Below are 5,255 nucleotides of genomic sequence, written 5' to 3'. Positions count from 1 at the left end.
GTGATGACAGAATGTGCATACATTTTTCCTCTTAACTTTAAAATTAAACAGTCAGCTCCTTTGAAAATTTGAAAATTGTTATGAGCCTCTATTTTAAAGTTAATTAATGACATTTTATCTAATTTATCTGGTTAAATAATTTCAGATTAATTTAAAAAAATTATTACTCCATTTCAGCCTTCTACATCAATTTAATTTATTTTCCTCTTTTCTTTCATTTTCGTAGCACTGCCTTGAGACAGTATGAGCAAACAACCAACTCAATATATAAAATCTAATCAAATTGGTAACCCAAAACCATAATCAAAAACCCGAAAGACCTAGGGTTTTCAAGTAATGTTATATGTATAAAAAAATCTTATAAAGATTTATATACAAAACGATGTAGCAAAAAATAAATAGAAAAATAAATATGATAAGTTTGATTTTTTATATTTACACTTTTATTTATTTTATGCTATATCAATTTATACATAAATTTAGTATTACGGAGGTTTTTAATACTTTTAAAAAATGACAGATGTGTTTAGTACTTCAGCGTGTCCGGGTGGGTGAATTAAAAAAAGGCTTGTACAAATATCAAAGAGATCCAGCATATGTGCATTGCATTTAGAAGATATTTGAGATTAAACTTTATATAAAAGAAAACTATTTTTGTAACAACTAATAAAACAAAAAATTGGCAAACATCAACAAATAAAAGTATTACATCAGTACATTTACTTTTAGAAAAAATAAAAATGGAGCATCAACAATTAGAAATAATAGCATCACCCTTTAAAAAAATTAATAAAATAGATGATGTTAAAAAACAACCAACTCTAAGAGAATAAATATTTTGTTTAAATTTTTCTTGTGTTCATACACCGAAGCAGTCACTGTTCATTACTGTTCATCCATAGCACTGATCATTTCTTAGTTAAATTAAGGATTAGATAAATCTAGAAGCTTTTAATCTAGAACAACTTTAAAATTGATTCTAGGTTGCACTTGATTAGCTTGGAGGGTGTGTTTGGTTAGCCTGTAACCGTTGGTCAGCCGTGTTAGGTGGTCCCATACCTTGGTGGTCTCGTAATCTAGGAGCAAAACTAGAACTTTTAGGTTAGAATTATTTTAGAGATGTCTAATTTCTTAAAGAGATTAGGAAGTAGCAGTAGACGAGATGATAGTAGTAGTAGTAGTAACGCTATTAGAATTAATAATCAACAACAAAACACAAACAATAATCAAGAATTAATGAAGTCTATTAACACTCAAGAAATTAATATGACAAAAATTTATCAACACTTACATAAATATAACATACCACCAGTTAAGAAAGATACAATATGTCAAATAGGTAGTTTTGAATTTATGTCAGATTATTTTATTAAAACAACAGAAGACACAATAATGATAACCGAAGAAAAGGTTGAAGAAATTCAACTTTTCTTTGAAGAAGCAATACATAAACACAGACAAAACAATTATAAATTTTTACACATAGGATTAGTTCAAGTAGTAGTAAAACCATTATTTAGATTAGGACAAAACATTCCAATATTAGTAATGTTAAGAGATGCAAGAAATTTAAACTTCAATAACTCTTTATTAACAGTATTAAATTCTAATTTAAAAAGTGGTTCAGTATATTTTGATTGTTATCCAAACTTTACAGTAAGATTATATGATCCAACAATAATGTCTGCATTAACAATTAATTTAAAAGCTTTTAATCTTACTTATCAAGATAAAACCCAACCAATAGCATTAATATATAGGATTTATTATCAAGATAAAACCCAACCAATAGCATTAATATATAGGATTTATTACAAAGTTATGAATACCACAATTAGTCCAAGAGCCATTAGGATGTCCCCACCAAGACACACAATTATTATGAAAGCTAATAGAACAAAACATAAAACTTTTACACCAAAAATATTAGCTTGGGATCAAATTATTAAACAAATAGATTGGAAATTAGAAAAATTATGCCCTCCAAAACCTTTACATTATCAAAATGAATCTAAAATACAACAAATAATACAAGAACCGGATAGTACACTAAGATTAAAATTTAGAGAAATTCTTTTAGAACAAAATCAACCCATAATTAGTAATAAAAATCATCACAACCCTAGGATTGAAGAAATCACTACACCTAGATACTCATCAACAAGTTTAACAAGTAAATTAGTAGGTGTAAATTACTCTCCTCCTGTATCAAAACCTGCATATGAAAACACATCAACTCCACCTAGTTCACCAACACAATTAGAAGTATTAGGAAATTATAGTCAAATTAACACAATAACTAAACCCTTTGAAATTAACAAAGAATTATTAAAACAAGAATTCCTACAAAATTATAATAAAGAAAAAAGACAATTTTTCTTTAAATTATTTAAACCAGAAGAACAAAATACCCTTAGATCTTAATGGTATAATATATAAGAAAAATTAAAATAAAATATTTATTTCTTTAATTGGTTAGAAAATAGAAAATATTATCAAAATTTAAGTGAAAAGAAAACTATTTTTGTAACAATTAATACAACAAAAAATTGGCAAACATCAACAAATCAAATTATTACATTTGTACATCCACATCTAGAAGAAATAAAAATAGAATATCAACAAACATAAATAATAGCATTGCTCTTTAAAAGAATTAATAAAATAGATGATGATAAAAAACAACCAACTTTAAGAGATATTAAAAATATTCAACATCAATACAATTACTCTAATCAAATTCTTCACACTATTAGTCAACAAATGAATAAGATAGAAGATAATACTACACACATAATCACAAAATTTTCAAAAACCTTCGGGAAGGAGATAGTAGAGATAGAGAATTCAACCTCTAATTCAACACCTTTTTATTCACAAAAATATGTTACACCATTTTTTGAACTCTTTGATATACCAAAAGAAAAAATTGTTAAATTTAATAAGCATAACACTATTTTAGAAACTATTAGTAAAAAACTTAATGAATTATCACCTTCAAAATCAAACATTAATGTCCTTTCAAAATCAACCCTAATCAAAGAACAAAATTATTGGAAAAGAGAATATTCTTATTATAATAATAAAGGTAAAAGAATAAAATGTTGGAAATGCAAACAAGAAGGACACAATGCTCTCAAGTGTCCAACTAAAACACAAAAACAACAATCATTAAACCTTATTCAAGATAATTCTGATAATGAATCCAGTGATTCATCCGTAAATATAATTTATCAAGAAAACTCTACAGATATTTAGAGTAAATCTCTACCAAACCCTAATAGTAGTAACTCATGTATGTCTCAGTATTGTGCAATGAAATCAATAAATATGATATTAACCTCTAAACCTAAGTCAATAAATGTTATCACTAAATCAAAATAATTTTTATTAGATATTATTGATAAAATTCATGATTAAGATATTAAAAGAGAATATTTATTAACACTTAAAGAATTAATTTTATCTAAAGAAAAACAAAAGGATGTAGATTCTTATAATTTAAATTATATATTAAAAAGATTTGGAAAACCCGCACAAGTTACTCTTGGTGACTTGCAAGAAGAAATTAATATTATGAAAAATCAAGTCAAAGAATTACAAAAAGATAATTTTGAAATTAAGACAGATTTATTATGTTTAAAAGCCTCTAAAGAAACTATAAGACAACCATCAACCTCAAAATCAGAATTAAAAATTATTGAAGAAACTAAAGAATCATTTATTAATGAAATCTCTAGAATTCAATTTAAAAAATGACATGTTTATATTAGGATTAATATTAATCATGAACTAGATATTATCTCTCAAGCCTTAGTAGGCACAGGAGCTGATCAAAATTGTATGAGAGAATGATTAATTTCAAAAAAATATTATGAAAAAAAAAAAAAAAGATTACATGGAGCTAATAGTCAACAATTAAACATTAATTATAAATTATCTAATGCACATGTATGTATACAAACTTTTGTATTAAAAATATTTTTATTCTAGCAAAAGACTTAGATAAAAATGTTATATTAGGTACCTTTTTATTACTCAAATTTACCCATTTACAATAAATAATAAAGGAATTACTACAAATATTTTAGGACAAGAAGTAACATTTGAATTAATCCTCCATTAGTATTTTAATAAAATATTTCTATATCTAGGATAAATTCTATTACTAAATTAGAGAGTCTAAAAATTGTTTCCACAAGAAAATGACTCGATACTAGAAAAATTTTGGATGCTTGCATTACAAAAACATGTTTTAAACTTTTTGCATTAAAATTTTAAAATTTTAAAAATTATGTTTTCAATAAAATACAAAAGTCAATTTTTTTTACTCTAATAGTCTCTCTCATAATAACTTACAAGACGAGATATTTATGAAAGAAAGTAAGAAAAAGATGGGCACTCTTATCAAACCACAAAATAAAAAGCATTGTATGCAATGCTACCATCTCAACAACCTATTACTCTACAATCAAAACCTTTAAAACCCAATAAACAAAAAACCATTATTATCCAACCAAATCGGTTCACTCTTCTAGATGAATAATCTATTTCTTTATCACCACCAAAAAATTACCAACAAGCCCTTACAATACCAACATCTTATTCACCATTTCCATCAAAACCTATTAACATTAATCCAACTTTTCAATACATTGAAAAAGAAACAACTCAATCAATTTGTATTATTGAACCTTAATTCTGGGGACAAACTCTTCAAGAAACCTTATCAAAAAATTTCCCTCCATATTTTCATTTTATTCTCGATGATATATTAAAAACAAGAACCTTTTGTGAATTTATTTTAGTTGATACTGGTTCAATTGACATTACCCACAATCTAGATAGAAATTATCCAAATAAAATTGCGTTTTGAAAATGCAAAATCAAAAAGGTTTTAAGGCCACAAGATTGGCGTATTGGAGTTTATAAAAAACACCAATTTTCTTAAACTTTTATTCCTCAAGAATTTCCATATAAAGATTATCAAAAAGCCTGGTTTTATACTTTTTGTTTATCACATTCTTGGTTCTTTATAGTTGACAAAACTTGTCCAAAAAACTTTTCCAAAATGGTTTCAACAATGGTTTCATTTTTTTAGTTTAAATGAAAAAATTCTCCCACCTTCGATTTGGGAAGGATATCAATTATTCGCCAAAAATGTCAATAATAGTGAAGAACCTTTGCTAGCATTTTTTAGTAATTTCTTAATTGCTTGGATAATAAGTTGGCAATTTTATATCATTGCACATCCT

The sequence above is a fragment of the Pistacia vera genome, unplaced genomic scaffold (assembly GCF_008641045.1).
Source record: "Pistacia vera cultivar Batoury unplaced genomic scaffold, PisVer_v2 Contig1015, whole genome shotgun sequence".
Classification (NCBI taxonomy): domain Eukaryota; kingdom Viridiplantae; phylum Streptophyta; class Magnoliopsida; order Sapindales; family Anacardiaceae; genus Pistacia; species Pistacia vera.
Note: the sequence above shows the minus strand (reverse complement) of the source record.